The following is a 19,075-nucleotide window of genomic DNA, read 5'->3' as shown; positions in this document are numbered from 1 at the left end:
CGAGCAGCCCTGTACACTGGGCCGAGCAGCACTGTACGCTGGGCCGAGCAGCACTGTAAACTGGGCCGAGCAGCACTGTACACTGGGCCGAGCAGCACTGTACACTGGGCCAAGCAGCCCTGTACACTGGGCCGATAGCGCTGTACACTGGGCCGAGCAGCCCTGTACACTGGGCCGAGCAGCCCTGTACACTGGGCTGAGCAGCACTGTACACTGGGCCGAGCAGCACTATACACTGGGCCGAGCAGCCCTGTACACTGGGCCGAGCAGCACTGTACACTGGGCCGAGCAGCCCTGTAAACTGGGCCGAGCAGCACTATACACTGCTCCGAGCAGCCCTGTACACTGGGCCGAGCAGCCCTGTAAACTGGGCCGTGCAGCCCTGTATACTGGACCGAGCAGCCCTGCACACTGGGCCATGCAACGCTGTACACTGGGCCGTGCAGCCCTGTACACTGGGCTGTGCAGCCCTGTAAACTGGGCCTTGCAGCCCTGTACACTGGACCGAGCAGTCCTGCACACTGGGCCGTGCAGCGCTGTACACTGGGCCATGCAGCATTGTACACTGGGCTGTGCAGCCCTGTAAACTGGGCCTTGCAGCCCTGTACACTGGACCAAGCAGCCCTGCACACTGGGCCTTGCAGCCCTGTACACTGGACCGAGCAGCCCTGCACACTGGGCATTGCAGCCCTGTACACTGGACCGTGAGGCGCTGTCGCGTACATAGGGCCCTTCCCTCCCTTAGAGGGAAGGGCCATCGCTGCAGGATCTATAGTTTAAAACGGATCTACCTCGATCACCAAGGGAGCGGTGAATGCACGCGATCAGCCCGGCATTCAAGCAGAGACCCCGGCTGAACAATCGCGGGCAGGAACCTGCAAAGAAAGCGGCATCAACAAAGGTACATTTTTTTTTTACTTACCTTGGCCACCTCGCCTTTAATTATCACCCCAGTAGCAGCCGGCCGCCCGATCTGCGCCTCCAGCTGCTGTCGGTGTTTTCGCCCGGTAATGCTGCAGGGGGCAAAACTATATTTTGGGTCTGGGGCGCTAACAGGGCAATGCGCACGCCAATGACGTCACAATCTCCGGGTGCAGGAGATCGGGGAACAATGCCTTAGCACTGCCGCTAAACTCCCACCCAATGTGGGTCGATGTCTGCACCTCGCCCGGTCGCAAAGGCATTTGCTCCCCATTAACGCCTCCCCGGGGGCATTAACAGGAAGCGCAAATGCACCCAAATTCTAGCCCAATATATTCCCAGGTACATTCAGTAAGTATGTGTGAAAAAGTAAGTGGGAACCTGTCTTACCAGGTATCTGCCCTTCTGCCTGAAGCAGCTGCCCAAATAGAGATGGGCATAGTCAAATATTTAAGAAAGTGTTCTATATTCATTCTCGGGATGTGGGCATCTCTGGCAAGGCTGGAATTTATAGCCCATGCCGAGTTTCCCTTAGGAGGTGGTGGTGGATCTTTGTGAACCGTCGGTAGCAGTTTGATACAACTGATTGTTTTACTCGGTTACTTCAAAGAGCAGTTAACAATCATCCACGTTGATGTGGGACGGGAGTCACAAGTAGGCCAGACTGAGTAAGGACAGCAGGTTTCTTTCCTGACAGGACATTAGTGAACTAGTTGGGTTATTACAACAATCTGACAGCTTCTCTTTACTGATACCAGCTATATATTTCCAGATTTATTAAACTGAATTAAAATTCTCAAACAGCCATGGTGGGGTTATTATTCTAGGCATCTGGATTACTAGAATGGTCATGAGAGAGTCACAGTGGTAATAAGAAAGTGGTGGAATACATCACAGCATGTGTGCATCAGACATTGAACATTACTCGGGCCAGTGGAAGCTTTAAAAAATGTCAATAGCCCATCCCTGGGAGTACAATCGATAGCAGAATGATCTATTCCTTCACAGCTGAGAAGGAATAGATACACATACTGTGTATTAGATGCTGGCAGGGCCGGATGCTTTTTCCTGGCTTGAGGGAAAGTGACCCCTTGAAGCTGTTTCAGTTGTTAGATAGAAAACCTCACTGGGAGCCTGCTAAAATGTTCAATTATTTTGACCCCTGGAGTTTTCCAGAGGCAGTGATGAAACTGTTGGCAAAAGTCCCACATGGCTGCAGTAATGGCATCAAATCTCCCAAAGAGGAACAGCACGAGACAGCGAGCACCAAGGTTTTCAGACACTGCACTGGAGGTCTTGGTGCAAGATGTGGAGAGATGTCCTGTATCCTCAGTGGGACAGGAGGTCCTCCAGATGGTTGTTCAGGAGGCAGTAGGAACAAATATCAGTGGAAGTCAATGCAAGGAGTATTACTCCAAGAACATGGATGGATGCAGGAAGAAGTTTAATGATTTAACATGAGTAGTCAAGGTCAGTGAGTTCATCTCCATTGGCATTTCCTATCAAGTGCACCAATAGCCTCATCCACTGCTCAGTTTTCTACAACCACATCACTCATCTACCAACAATCTCTATCCATCAGTACTCAACCCTACAATTCATATGCTTTACCTCACCTTCATACACGCCTCTCACCCACAATTCACCGCTTGCACACACTGATAGCTATTCAACCAGGATAGCCAGCGTGTTTTAACCCCCATGGAGGAGACAGTGCTGGCCATCATCTGAGGCATCTCTGAGGCCATAGCCACTGATGGTACTGGAGGGGTTGCCGATGAGGACTTTAATCTTCCCACTTCTCCATCATGCCACAGTCCCTTCTGATTCACAAGCTGCTGATGAATTCAGCACACACTTCTTACTTTTCCCTGTCCCCTCACCACAACCCAACCTTTGTTCCTTTTCATTTCACCTATCTAAGAACTGGAACCTTCCCAGTCAGAGGAGGAAGAGGAAGAAGGCAGTGAAGATGAAGAGACACCGTCACTCAATCCTACACTCGCAGCCACCAGCTCAGAGACTGACACTGCATGTATTTTAGAGGCTAGGATAGAGGAGGGAATTGTCACATGGTGAAACACCTGGCACAAGTCGGCAGAAACCAGAGTGGGGGAAAAGGATAGCATAGGTGCCAGCTCACCGGAGGGGGCGAGGTCATACACTAGCTCTACTGCAGAGGTGTCAGATGAGGACTTTGGTGGCACAGGCTACAGAAGAGGCTGATGGATGTACACAATCAAATGTTTGGTGAACTGGTAAGCCTGTGCACAATGTCAAGGAGCATGGAGGAGTCCAGCTCCAACTTGGTACCCTTTGTGCAGAGCTTGGAGCCCATCCTTTCCAATATGGAACAGGTGGTCATCTCAATCAACGCACCAAGATTTGGATTTATATAGCACCTTTCTTGACCACCGATGTCTCAAAGAGCTTTATAGCCAATGAAATACTTTTGAAGTGTAGTCACTGTTGTAATGTGGGAAACGCGGCAGCCAATTTGCGTTCAGCCAGCTCCCACAAACAGCAATGTGATAACGAGCAGATAATCTGTTTTTGTTATGTTGATTCAGGGATAAATATTGGCCAGGACACCAGGGATAACTTTCCTGCACTTCTTCGAAATAGTGCCATGGGATCTTTTATGTCCACTTGAGAGAGCAGAGCAAACTTGGTTTAACGTCTCATCCGAAAGATGGCACCTCCGACAGTACAGTACTCCCTCAGCTCTGCACTGGAGCGTCAGCCTAGATTTTTGAGCTCAGAGGAAAGGTAAGAATTGTGGGACTGTTGGTGAATTGGGAAGTGTAGTTAAGGTTACTGGTATTACTCATGAATAATCTGATCATGTAGAGCCTGGGCAGAAAGTGACGGTCTATGTTGAAGCTTTTCTTCCTGTTCCTGTATTTCCTCTTTCACTTCCTCCTCCTCCTCCTTCCTCCTTCCTCTTCTCACAGTTTGTCTTGCTCTGTGTGGCCTCTCTTCATTCTCCCAATCATGATCAATTCCCAGGCCACCCATGTCTGAAGCAACTTCTTTCAGCACAAGCTTTAACATTTCAAAAAAACATATTTCAGAAACAGGCGGACCACTCTGTGTAAAGTACTGAACATTTGGGCAAGTATAGAAAGCATCCGAAAAAGTTTACAACTGTACCAGCAGTCAAAAGAAATAATACGTCAACTAATTTGTAAGTACTTCATGGTCACTTTGAATAGCACTAGTGGAGGGGTCCTTCATTCTGTTTAACGTCATGTTCAGCTGTGCGAGGTTGGCTGGAATAGGGAGTTGGAAAATGGCATCGGTGGCTTCAAATCAGCATATGACACTGATTTGCGCCATGATCTCCCAGCTCTGAATGTTGCCGGCAGTCATTAGGTGCGCGCGCGGAATTCGCTTCAACAACTTGGCGTCTTGCGCTTTTCGCGTTGGAAGTGTGTGCACGCATCTCGGACTCGAGATTCATCTGGCTGCATAATGCCTAAAAAATGGCCGCTACATGGCCCAGTTTAGTCCACATGGAGACAGGGCAGGAGCATGGGATTTAAAAAAAATCAAGAATTAAACATAGCAAACAAAATTGTGGACGAAACTTGACCCACCATCTAGCCTATGTTTCTGTGTTCAAAATATCCTCCGTTGCATCTAGCATTGTATAGAGTCATTGCAGAAACATTGGTTTACAGTTAATCAGGAGCGCATGTGCCTGCATAGTTTAATTTAGTACAAAAAACATAAACATCCTCAAGAGTTTCAAGCTTTTGAAGTTTGGGATAGCAGAAATTCCAATTACTGATATTGCTGTGTAAGTATTGATATTACTAATATTGCTGCTGGCATGGTATTCCACTGAGATTGTATCAGACCCATCAAATCATTTGCTGTACTGACTATGCAGCTTTATACTCAGAGGAGCTTCTTCACTTTTGTCTTGTTTTGTATTGCACTTAAGCAAATTGTTGTCTATTCAATATTAACAAAGAAAAATTAAAAAGTTATCCCAAACTTACAGGAATTACCCAAATAATTTGAAGACACCTGGGAATTTAACAATAAATTCACCGATCTCTACAACTTAACTAAACTTGAACTTACGGTTTTGGATACTAACATCTGAAATTCCTTTCCCATTATTTTAGTGGGGGTTTTAGCCCATTTAATTTGAACAGGTCGACTCTAAAAGAGCAAGGAGATGAATTCATATCTATTCGTATATAGATCTCGTATTATGTAATTTTAGGGCCCTAGGATAGAAAGGTCAATTGATAGAATTGGGTCTTAGCAAAAATAAAAGTTTAATCGCATATTCAAGGCTCAGCACTTCTTTGAAAAATGCAGATAGAGTGTAAAGTGATGAGGTAATACGAAAAAAAGTAATTTGCTACCTGCAATACAGTTTTTAGGCACTTATTGATCTGATTTGAACGATGCATATCATAACCTTTAATTAGGGTAATGATTTGTTGCTGAAGGTGCTTTGTTATCACTCAGATCTGCTTGGGAACTGGTGTTATCACTTGTGCTGGTACGGACTATGCAAAATGGCAGTATATGGACAGCAAGTCACAATTACTGCAATTTTGTACAGTAAATCTCAGAACAAAGGATTTGCTATATATACATATACTTATATGACTTGCTATACTCTCTCCTTAACTCTCTGCCTCTCCAATCTCCTTTAAGACCCTTCTTAAAACCCAATTTGATCAAGCACCCGACCTATAATCTCTTCCTTAGACTTGATATCCATTTTTTGATTACTTGCCTGTGAAGTGCTTTGGGAATTTTTCTACATTAAAGACATAATATAAATGTTGAGTGTTATTACACATGCATACTGCATTATTACACCTGCAGCGCTGTACACAAAAGTGAATGATTGGGAATGGACTCTAATCTTTTACCAGGCAGGGCCAGGTGGGAAAGGAAATGACTAGATAGCGACTTTTCTGAGTTGGCACGGCTTACTGGGAGCCTCACCTGCTGGCAGTGCTTATCAGAAATTGTGGGCAAATTTCCCACGACATCGACAACTCAGAAAATTACCCCGTACATCGAGATTTACCAACACTTTCTTATTGTTCAATTATTACAACAGGTATGGTAATGTAATGGGTGTATTACTAATCCAGAGGCCTGGACTAATGATCCAGAAAGCATGAGTTCAACGACCACCAAAAAGTAAAAAGCTGATCCGGAGTTTTTACCCTGGAGTCGGGTCGGGTGCGTGCGGGCCGTGTAGTGGGTCAGGAATGCAAAGTTTTGTTCAGTGTGACTTTAACTTAATGGCCACACTTATTAAAGCAGACATGCGCATGAGTTCAACTACCCAATTAAATGGAATGGGTCTGATAACGTCATCAATGACTCGTTTCCAGCGCCAATATTTAAAGCAGCCTTGCACACAACTCATTTGAAGGTTGCTGTAGGAGACATCAAGGTCAGTTACAAATGTCTCAGTACTGTCCCAAACATTAAAAGCTGGATATACAAAGACTGCAGCTAGATTTAGTGATGCATACTCTGGTGGATGCAGTGAGAGCATGCAGAGAGGTCCTGTCCCTAGCAGATAGATGCAAGAGACCTCGCAAAGACACCAAAAGGGCCTGGCTGGATATAGCAGAGGAGGTCAGCAACAGGGATGTTGTCAGGAAGATGTGGATCTAGGTCAGTGCAATGCCACACTCACCTTCATCCTGATGTGCCTCTCACCACATCCCCATCACTCTGCTGTCCCAAGCCTACTTCTGCACATCCTAATCAACATGCCATCCAGATCCACCCATCCCTCTCTTTCGATGCACATAATCACATCGCCATCTGACTAACCGGCCTCTGAGGATGAACCGTCAGCAGACCCAATCGCACCCAGCACCAATGCTGATATGCACACCTTGGTGGGTCCTGTGAGAGACAGAGTAGTGTTGTCACCTGGTGTCCCACACTTCACAAGTGAGCAAGAGCAGATGGTGTTGGCACAGTCCACAGGAGGAGCAGTTTTTGGCGGGACCCTCACAGGCTCCAAAACCCAGAGGGTGTTCGCCAAAAGGGTTTGTGCATTCGCAGCAGGGGAGTGAGCAGCCTGTCTCTACCTCTGCTGAAGCCACAGGGGTTGCACCTCGTAGAAGCACTTTTAAAAGAAACAAGTCACAAAAGTAGATGCACAAAGATATGCACATGGGTGCATGAACAAATGTTAGTGATTAGTTTCAGTTATATTTATGACACAGATGGATGTATTTCTTTGAAACACTTTCTGGTCTTGTCCATATTTGTCTGCTACTTGGGAAGTGGCTTTGTCACTTGGAGTGAATGGGAAGACATTACTTAATCTTTAGGGCTTTGGTGAGAGGAATGGCTTGGTCATTTTAGGAAAGCTTTATGGTTTTTGCTTTATGGGGGGACAAAGTGCAGCATGTGGCAGCATAAGGTAGCATTGGAGCAAGTTAAGTAAATCTGGTCATTATGAGGTCATCCCAAGCTTCCCAGGCAGCAACATGCGCCGCTACTGGTGCCATCTCCACCTCAGGTTCCTCCTCCTCCTCCTTGTCTTCCTTGTCTTCCACCTGTTCCTTCTCTGAATACACTGCGCACTCTGCATCTTGCTCCTCCTGCAACTCCATTCCACGCTGCTGTGCTTTGTTGTGTAGTGCGCAGTAAACAACGATGATTCTGGATACCCTGACTGATACATACTGAAGGGCTCCTCCAGATCTGTCAAGGCATCTGAAGCACATCTTCAGCATGCTTATTGCTTGCTCTATAACACATCTGGTGCAGATGTGGCTCTCATTATAATGCTCCTGAACCTCAGTACTTGGCCTCCTCAAGAGTAACATGAGCCACGTCTTCAGTGGATAGCCCTTGTCTCCAAGCAGCCAGCTGGTAAATCTGTTTGGAGGTGTGAAAGGCTGAGGGAGGATGGACTAGCGCAGCACAATAGAATCTCAGCAGCTGCCAGGGAATCTGGCATACACATACATTATCATCATTTTATGATTGCTGGTGAGCTGTACATTGAGTGAGTGAAAGCCCTTGCGGTTCACAAACACTCGTGGGTGATGTGGGGGTGCCCTGATGGCCACATGTGGCCACGACTTGGAAAAAAGGACTGAGTGTAACGTAGCCAAGTTTTCTGACAATACAAAGTTGGGAGGAAAAGCAATGTGTGAGGAGGACAAAAAAAATCTGCAAAAGGACATAGACAGGCTGTGAGTGGGCAAAAACTTGGCAGATGGAGTATAATGTTGGAAAGTGTGAGGTCATGCACTTTGGCAGAAATAAAATCAAAGAACAATTTATTATTTAAATGGAGAAAGATTGCAAAGTGCCGCAGTACAGCGGGACCTGGTAGTACTTGTGCATGAAACGCAAAAGGATAGTATGCAGGTACAGCAAGTGATCAGGACGGCCAATGGTATCTTGGCCTTCATTGCAAAGGGGATGCAGTATAAAAGCAGGGAAGTCTTGCTACAGCTATATAAGGTATTGGTGAGGCCACACCTTGAATACTGTGTGCAGTTTTTGTTGTGTTCCTAACACAGATGAGATTGCACACAGGCAGATTAAAGTAACAGTGACCTCAGTTTTATTGAGGAACTCCAGAGTGAGTAACAGGCTTCAGGGGCCGGCTTAGATACAGTGCTCCCAAGGGATGCTGGGATCACTTGGGACTTCAGGAGATACACAACATCACTCCCCCGCAAAGTCAAAGTGAAAACTATTTACAAGGTGAGGCGGTCGGGAGCCTTTCTTTCCCTGGTGGACTGCCTCGGTACAAATGCGTGTTCTGGTGTGTAGGCTGTGCCCTCGCTGGGCTGGTGTGTTGTTGGCCCTGCAGGGCTGCTGGGTGAGCCTGGCCTTGCTGGGCTGTTGGGCGTGATGGGTTCGATTTCCTGGTCCGGCGTGGTGTCGTTGATACTTTGGGTGTGTGTTGTGGGCTCGAAAAAGGTGGTGTCTGTTGTGGGTTGTTCAGGGCAGTCTGTGAACCGCAGCCTCGTTTGGTCCAGGTGCTTTCTGCAAATTTGTCCATTGTCTAGTTTGACGACAAGCACCCTACTCCCTTCTTTAGCTATCATCCTTCCCGGGATCCACTTGGGACCATGACCATAGTTTAACAAATACACAGGGTCATTCAGATCAATTTCCTGTAACAAAGTGGCACGACCATCGTTTACATTTTGTTGCTGCCGCCTGCTCTCTACCTGATCATGCAGGTTGGGGTGAATCAGCGAGAGTCTGTTTTTAAGTGTCCTTTTCATGAGTAGCTCAGCTAGGAGCACCCCTGTGAGTGAGTGGAGTCTCGTGCGGTAGCTGAGCAGTACTCGGGACAGGCGGGTTTGAAGTGAGCCTTCTGTGACTCGTTTAAGGCTCTGTTTGATTGTTTGTACTGCCCACTCTGCCTGCCCATTGGAGGCTGATTTAAACGGGACCGGGGTGACATGTTTGATCCCATTGCGGGTCATGAATTCTTTAAATTCGGCACTGGTGAAACATGGCCCGTTGTCACTGACCAGTATGTCAGGCAGGCCGTATATGTAAAAATGGCCCTCAGGCTTTCAATGGCGGCGGTGGTGGTACTTCCCGACATTATTTCACATTCAATCCATTTTGACAAAGCATCCACCACCACCAGGAACATTTTACCGAGAAACGGGCCTGCATAGTCGACATGGATCTTCGACCATGGTCTGGAGGGCCAGGACCACAAACTTTGTGGTGCCTCTCTGGGCGCGTTGCTCTACTGAGCACACACGGTGCATTACCGTACACAGGACTCTAAGTCAGAGTCGATACCAGGCCACCACACGTGGGATCTGGCTATCGCTTTCATCATTACTACACCCGGGTGTGTGCTGTGGAGAGCCGAGATGAACGTTTCCCTGCCCTTTTTGGGTAGCACTACATGATTACCCCACAACAGGCAGTCTGCTCGTCCTTTCGCCACTGAAATGGTTTGATTAGCTCTTGCATTTCAACGGGGATGCTGGCCCAGCTCCCATGCAGTACATAGTTTTTTACTCGGGACAGCAGAGGATCTTGGCTGGTCCAAGTCCTAATCTGGTGGGCCGTGACAGGTGATTTATCATTTTCAAACACTTCCATGACTATCAACAAGTCTGCGGGCTGCGCCACCATCAACAATTTGCAGGTTGCGCTATTTTCACCCCCGTGGTGGGCAATGGTAGCCGACTGAGAGCATCCGCACAATTCTCGGTGCCTGGCCTGTGACAGATGGTATAGTTATACGCTGATAGCCCGAGTGCCCACCTTTGTATGCAGGCTGAGGCATGAGTATTTATCCCCTTGTTTTCAGTGAACAGGAATATGAGGGGCTTGTGATCGGTTTCTAGCTCAAATTTGAGGCCAAACAGATACTGATGCATTTTCTGTACCCCGAACTCACAAGCTAATGCCTCTTTCTCAATCATGCTGTAGGCTCTCTCGGCCTTAGACAAGCTCCTGGAAGCATAGGCGACAGGTTGCAACTTCCCCACAACGTTAGCTTGTTCTAATACATGCCCGACTCCGTACGACGACGCATCACATGCTAGCACGAGTCTTTTACACGGATTATACAATACAAGCAGCTTGTTGGAGCATAAAATGCTTCTGCCTTTCTCAAAAGCAATTACTTGTTTTTTTTTCCCCATACCCAGTTCTCACCTTTACCCTTTACGCAATAACACATGTAGGGGCTCTAAAAGGGTGCTTAACCCCGGTAGGAAGTTACCAAACTAGTTGAGGAGTCCCAGGAACGACCGCAGCTCCTTGACGTTCTGTGGCCTGGGCACATTCCTGATAGCCTCTGTCTTGGCGTCTGTGGGCCGAATGCCGTCCGCCGTGATCTTTCTCCCCAAACACTCCACTTCTGTTGCCATGAAGACGCATTTCGACCTCTTCAGCCGCAGCCCTATGCAGTCCAGTCGCTGGAGGACCTCCTCCAGGTTTTGTAAGTGCTCGGCAGTGTCCCGATGCGTGACCAATATGTCGTCCTGAAAAACCACCGTGCGTGGTACCGACTTGAGTAAGCTCTCCATGTTTCTTTGGAAGATCGCTGCAGCCGACCGAATTCCAAACGGGCATCTGTAGATGAACAGTACCTTGAGCGTGTTGATGCAGGTGAGGCCATTCGAAGACTCCTCCAGCTCCTGCATCATGTAGGCCGAAGTCAGGTCGAGCTTGGTGAACGTCTTGCCTCCTGCCAGCGTCGCAAATAGGTCATCTGCCTAAGATAGCGGGTATTGGTCCTGCAGCGAGAAATGATTAATAGTTACTGAATAATCGCCGCAAATCCTGACCATGCCATCACTTTTGAGTACTGGAACAATCGGGCTGGCCCAGTCGCTGAATTCCACTGGGGAGATGATGCCCTCGCGTTGCAGCCTATCCAGCTCGATTTCCACTCACTCCCTCTTCATGTGAGCTACCGCTCGCGCCTTGTGGTGAATGGGTCGTGCCTCTGGGACCAAGTGGATCCGCACCTTCACCGCGGAAAAGTTTCCAATGCCTGGCTCAAAAAGGGAAGGAAATATTTTAAGAACCTGGGTACATCGGACCTCATCGACATGTGATAGTGCTTGGATATCATCCCAGTTCCAGTGGATTTTGCTGAGCCAGCTTCTTCCAAACAGTGTGGGGTCATCGCCCAGGACAATCCAGAGAGGCAGTTCATGCACCATGTCCTCGTATGTGACCTTGACCATGGCGCTGTCCAGGACAGTGATAAGCTCTTTGGTGTACGTTCTCAGTTTCGTGTGGATGGGCCTCAGGGCTCGTCTGAGTGCCTTGTTGCAACGCAATCTCTCAAACATCTTTTTACTCATGATGGATTGGCTCGTGCCAGTGTCCAGTTCCATGGCTATGGGTAAGCCATTCAATTTTACCTTTAGCATTTTCGGTGGATATTTCAATGGAAATGTGTGCACCCTATGTACTTCAGCATCTGCCTGCTCTCTCTGAGGCTCAAAATTGCTTTGATCCACCATGGACCGATCTTCCTCTGCCACGTGGTGGTTAGCAGGTTTTGCAGAGCTTGCAGCTCATCTGCAAGCTCGTTGGAGGTGCCCCATTGTTCCACGGCTCTTACAAACATCCCCTTTGAAGTGGCATGAATAGGCTGAATGGAAGCCTCCACAACGCCAACAAAGTGTGAATTGCTTTGCATTCATCCTTTCTTGCGGACTCTGAATCATCTGGGTCACCTGAGGCATGCTGGCAGTTGCAGACTCGTTGTTTCTGCCCTGTACATTTCTGCTCGCAAACACAGTTCCAGTTAATTTATGAACACTTCTAGCACTTGTGTGCTGAGAGATTTGTTTGGTGTAATCCCTGGTGGACATAAACGCCTGTGCTATCGCAATGGCCTTACTGAGGATCGGTGTCTCTACAGTCAAAAGTTTTCGTAGGTTGGTCTTGTGGCCAATGCCCTGTACAAAAAAGTCTCTGAGCACTTGCTCCAGGTAGCCATCAAACTCACATTGTCCTGCAAGTCGCCTTAGCTTGGCGACATAGCTCGCCACCTCCTGACCTTCAGATCGCTGGTATATATTGAACCGGTACCTCGCCATCAGCATGCTCTCCCTCGAGTTAAGATGCTCCCGAGCCAGTGTACACAGCTCCTCATACAACTTATCTGTGGGTTTCACCGGAGCCAGAAGATTCTTCATGAGGCTGTAGGTCGGTGCCCCGCAGACCATGAGGAGAACCGCTCTCCTTTTTGCAGCGCTTCCTTCTCCATCCCGCTCATTGACTACAAAGTACTGGTTTAGATGTTCGACATAGGCTTCCCAGTCCTCACCCTCCGAGAACTTCTCCACCGTTTGCTGCATCTTTGCGTTGTATTCGTGTTCTCGTCGCCAGTTGTTGTGTTCCTAACACAGATGAGACTGCACACAGGGAAGTTAAAGCAACAGTGACTTCAGTCTTTATTGAGACACTCCAGAGTAACAGGCCTTAGGGGCCGGCTTATATACAGTGCTCCTAAGGGATGCTGGGATCCCTTGGGACTTCAGGGGATGTGCTCCCTTTTGGCGGAACATGGGCGTGCATGCTTTACAGATACACAACAGTTTTGGTTTCCATATTTACGAAAGGATATACTTGCTTTGGAGACAGTTCAGCGAAGGTTCACTAGATTGATTCCGAGGATGAGGGGGTTGACATGAGGAAAGATTGAGTAGGTTGGGCCTCCACTTATTGGAATTCAGGAAAATGAGAGCTGATCTTATCGAAAAGTGTAAGATTATGAGGAACCTTGACAAGGTAGATGCAGAGAGAATGTTTCCACTGATGGGGGAGACTAGAACTAGAGGGCATGATCTTAGAATAAAGGGCTGCCCATTTACATTTCTCCTCTCAGTGGGTTGTAAATCTGTGGAGCTGTGGAAGCTGGGACATTGAATAAATTTAAGGCAGAAATAGACAGTTTCTTAAATGATAAGGGGATAAGAGGTTATGGGGAGCGGGCGAGCTGAGTCCATGATCAGATCAGTCATGATCTTATTGAATGGTGAAGCAGGCTCGAGGGGCCGTATGGCCTATTCCTGTTCCTATTTCTTATGTTCTTATGTGCACAGTAGTTGACTCCCTGCATCTGTGGGAAGCCAGTCAGTGCTGCAAAGCTGAGCACCCGCTCAGTAACACTGGCGTTATCAGTGGCAAAGTTTTTATAATTGGCTCACTTTTGCCACATGGCATCGGTCACCTGGGTGATGCATCTGTGGATGGCTGATTGCGAGATGCTGCCAATGGCTTCTGCAGATTGTTGGAAGGAGCCTGAGGCAAAGAAGTTGAGGGCGGTGGTGACTTGGATAGCCACTGGCCAGGAGTGTTCACCAGGATCTCTGGGCATCAGATCCTATTCCAGCGACATCATGGCATGATAGCCTGAGCCTCCTGAAGCACTGCTGCTCAGTCATGTTGAGGAACCTCATTGAAGGAGGAATTAAAGAGTTAAACACGCTTTGTGTTAGCAAGGCAAAAACACAAATTTGCTTATGTGGCAAATTATCAGGTGCAATTGCAGAACAATGGTCCTAAGATATGATGTAGGTTCCTGTTATTCAGAACGAAGGCCTAAGTCTAGGGTGTGAGTTCCTGTTATTGGCAGGATGCAGGATGCAGCTGTTCATACCCAAGGAAGATACTGGAACACTCAGCAAGTTAAAATTAACAAGCTGTAATTAGGCGAAGATTGTCACGCGGTGGAGAGAATGACCAATGATAATATAAATGATGACTTTGCAAAGAATTCTGTATAAAGAAGCAGCTCCGCATGTGTTCGAGGAGAACGGTTGGGGAAAGCACCCAGTTACGGAACTGGTGTAACCGTGTCTCCCTTGATCAAGCAAATTAAACATTTATTTTTTCCACAACAGACCTGTGTTGAGTGTCTTAGTCATACTCCACAACTTATGGCGTAGTCGGCGGGATACATTCGGGTGAAAGACAGACGGATGTTTACAGACCATCACAAGTGAGTATATTTAAATTACCACTCAACAATCCGATATAATCTGTTAACGAGATGTGTCGGTTACCCGGAGTATCTGGATCTGTAACAGGTCTGTAATAGTGTAAAAGACTTGAGGGTAGTTAAGAGATCACAATAGTAATTCTTGGGGCGGAATCTATTAAAGAATTCGACTCAAACACCTATCTGCGTAAGTGGAAAACACACAAGTTTATTTATACGTATATAGATACTTGGTCAAGCCAGAGATCCATGTACAAGCTCCGCAGCCTGTACCCCACAATTACCCGACTGGCCCAAAGTGTCCCGTATTTAAGCTTCCAAACCACAAGCGCATGCGTCATTGAGGTTACAGTAGAAGAATAGACACATTCCACAATAAGGTACATGGGACCCTGAGGTCATTGCTTAAACATTCGGTTCCTTCTCATCAAGCAGTTAGTTTCTGCTTATTCATAAAACAAGCATGCAGTTGGTTGCCCTTTCAACCGTCCATTGTCCTACTTCTCCTATCTCCATGACTCAAGCTCAGCAGATTTCTTGGGTTAATTATACACTGTCTCTAGGCAAGCTTCTAGCTTGACCATTTTAACTTCCCCAGAATGCACTCAGTCGGGTTCTCGAGAAAATCCCACCACAGTAATTATCAAAGTAGGATCGGCTTCATAGTTTTGTAATTGCAGACCCGAGGTTTAAGGAAATGAGGTTAAAGGGGACAACGAACCGATAGAAGGGTAGACATACCAAACATAGATGGCATGCAAAGATATGCTAGATTGAGGGCCGGGAGGTTCGCTGAGTAGGTATTTTGCCAACGACCATAAAAAAATTGATAGTTACTATGTTGTGTGACGGATGGGATCCCAAAGAAGACCCCGCAAAACAAAAATTATGGTGGGAGAAACAAAAAAATAAAAAGACGGCCTAAGCAGGTTTGATGGTGGTCAGTCAATGTTTGCAATATAAGGCCATGGCCAGGCCTCAGCTAGAATAATTATGTAGATTAAGGGTGGAAGTAAGTAGTTTAAAACAACAGACGGAGGGACGCTTCGGGCCCCGACACAATGACCCCAAGGATGATGAGATGGACAGTAAGACAAATGTCGCGCTCCTGGCCTGCAAGACCATCAGCAGGCCGGGGGCAATGGAGGGTGTGATATCTTCACAGAGCACAAGCATACACAGCTCCTAACATGGCAGGCAGCTCTCTCGGAAGCCTCCGGAAATCTGCCTGGTTCTGTTTATTATTAACCCTGCACTTGCAGTACACAATACATCCACATCCACAGTGTGGAGCTACAAACATTACAAGCTTACAGACATTATACTTCTCCCTCCTTAATGAAGAAGTTATTATCACAAACATCATACATAACTTTCATGTTTATACATAACACAAGATATAAACATATTTTTTTCCATATTTATAAATTCAACTTTACAACTTTTTATCTGTTTCGAAGAGGATACCTTCACTCTCGAACAGAACCTTCCAAACATGGTGTCGATTTCACACTCATTCGAGGCTCATCCTGAGGAACGTTTTCCTCCACAGAATTTTATTGATTTTCATTTGAACTCATTCTAACTTCAGGCTCTTTGTTTTCCTGACTCAGACTCAGACTTTCATTCTGATTCTCTCCTGGATTTGTTTCCAGTAAATTGGATTTAGGATTTGCTACTGTTACATCAAAACTATCTGATGAGTCAGAAATAATTGAATCATTCCCACCTTCAACTCCTTCCATGTCTGTAGGTAAAATATGATCAATATGAACAAACCTAACCTGTCCATTATCAAACATCTTTACCAGATATGTGCGAGGACCACATATCTTCACCACTCTTCCTGGTAACCACTTGAACCATTTATGGTGATGGTTCTTCACTCTCACCTTCTGATTTAATTTCACACTTCTCTCTCTTACTCTATCTCTATCATGATTCTCTTTAGAAATGTCATAGTGAACTAACATGGTGCTCTCTATCAATTGGTTTTTACACTACTTGAATACTGCATAGCATTCTTCTGACCACTTCAAATGGACCTGTTTTTTCAATAGTTTATTCAGTGGATGTAACACTGTAGCCAAATTTGGAAGGAAATTCCCATAATCGTTGAAAAGACCCAAACATGATCGAAGTTCAGTGACATTCTTGGGAGTGTGTGCATTTCTGATTGCTACCAGCTTTCCCTTGGTTGGATGTAAAGCATCTTTGTCTACTCTGTGCCCTAAGTACTCCACTGAGTTTTGAAATAACTCACACTTGTGAGCAGACACTTGTACTCTGTTCTTCATTCTCACCTTCTGGTTTAATTTCACACTTCTCTCTTTTACTCTACCTCTATCATGATTCTCTTTCTGTCTTAATTGTGTCTCTTCTACGGACTGTGCCAAATTTGGCTTTAACAACGAGAATCTGGCTCGCGGCTGTCGTTTGAGAAACAATTCTGCTGGAGTTCTACCAGTAGTTGTATGAGGAGTATTTCGATATGTAATCAAAAAATTAGCCGATTTGTGATCCAATGACAACTGTCGTTTCCTTGGATTTGGATGTAACATTTGTTTTATGAGGGCACGCTTTACAATTCGAAGCAGGATGGTATGGTGGAACCTTGGTATGTTTCTCATCATTTTTGCTCGTGAATTGTGCAAATTCTTCTGAATGAATTTGAGGTCCATTATCCGAAACAATCTCTTCAGGGAGGCCAAATGAAGAAAATAATTTTCGTAAAATGTCCAATGTTTTACTTGTTGTTATTTTCCACATTGGAAACACCTCAACCCACTTCAAATGGCTATCAATCACAATGAACAATTGTTGTCCTTCTAACTCAGCAAAATCAATATGTAGCCTTTGCCACACCCTGGGAGGACATTTCCATGGCAGTAATGGTACTGGTGGTGGGCGCTTGCTTACCGATTGACATGTCATACACTGACTCACGATGTACTCTATATCTTTATCAACACCTGGCCACCATAAATAACTGCGTGCAAAACTCTTGGTCAAGCACATTCCCAGGTGCTGCTCATGGAGGTCTCCTAATAATTTGGACCTGAAGTTATTTGGGATAACCACTCTTGCACTCCACATGATACAATCTTTATCGACTGATAATTCATTCCTACGAATGAAGAATGGATGTGTATCTTTGTCTGTTACCTGGTTTGGCCATCCATTTGCAATATACTCATACACCTTTGACATCACTGGGTCACGTTGGGTTGCTCTACCAATCTCTTCAGCTGTGACTGACAGTTCATCAATGTATGAAAAATAAAACACTTCTTCCCTATCGGGTGTACCTTGTGATGGGAAAGGCAATCTAGACATTGCATTAGCATTACTGTGATAAGCTGATCATCTGTATTCAATTATTATAGGTATATGCTGATAAAATCAAAGCCCATCTCTGCATTCGGGCTGCAGCTAATGTTGGAACTGGGGACTTTGGATGGAGGATTGCTGTTAGGGGCTTGTGGCCTGTAACGATGGAAAAATTATGACCATAAAAGTATTTGTGAAACTTCTTGACCCCAAAAATTAATGCCAAAGCTTCCCTTTCAATTTGTGCACAATTACTCTCACTGGCACTGAGAGTGCGTGAACAAAAGCAATTGGTCTCTCCTCCCCACTACTTAATACATGAGAGATTACTGCCCCAACACCATACGGAGGGGCATCACATGCTAGCTTAATCTCCTTAGATATGTCATAGTGAACTAACATGGTGCTCTCTACCAATTTGCTTTTACGCTCCTCGAATGCTGTATTGCATTCTTTTGACCACTTCCAATGGACCTGTTTTTTCAAAAGTTCATTCAGTGGATGTAATACTGCAGCCAAATTTGGTAGGAACTTCCCATAATAGTTCAAAAGAATGAACGAATTTCAGTGACATTCCTGGGAGTGGGTGCATTTCTGATTGCATCCAATTTTTCCATGGTTGGATGTAAACCATCTTTGTCTACTCTGTACTCTAAGTACTCCACTGAGTTTTTAAATAACTCACACTTACGAGCCGACACTCGTACTCTGTGCTTCTCTAGCCGTTTGAGGACTTCATTCAATATGTTATTCTGAATTTGCCTATTTGGTGCTGAAATTAGTATGTCATCCAAATAATATACTACCCGTTCAATACCTTGCAAAATCTGGTTCATCACCCCTTGGAATATGGCAGGGGCAGAAGACACTCCAAACGGTAGCCTATTAAATAGGTCTACATGAGTATTTAGCCAAACATGACTTGGACTCCTCATCTAGTTCAAGCTGTAAGTAGGCATTCGTAAGATCCAGTTTTGAGAAGATCTGACCACCTGTCAGTGTTGTGAACAAATCTTCTATATTCGGCAATGTATTGGGAACATTACCATCTAGAACCTGGTTTACGGTTACTTTATAATCACCACAGAGTCTTACCTTACCATCGGACTTCGGTACAACAACATTGGGTGTAGCCCAATTACATTGATCTATCTTACAAATAATGTTCTCAGTCTCTAGTCTTTTGAGTTCTTGCTCAACTTTCTCCTTGAGTGCATATGGTACGGAACGTGGCTTGTAGTAAACTGATCAAGCATCCTTCTGTAACCTGACACTTGCCTTGAAGCCTTGAATCGGACTGCTCGTTTTGCAGAACACCTCCGGATACTTCTTGATAACCTCATCCGTTGA

The sequence above is a fragment of the Pristiophorus japonicus genome, chromosome 1, assembly GCF_044704955.1.
Source record: "Pristiophorus japonicus isolate sPriJap1 chromosome 1, sPriJap1.hap1, whole genome shotgun sequence".
NCBI classification, from domain to species: domain Eukaryota; kingdom Metazoa; phylum Chordata; class Chondrichthyes; family Pristiophoridae; genus Pristiophorus; species Pristiophorus japonicus.
Note: the sequence above shows the minus strand (reverse complement) of the source record.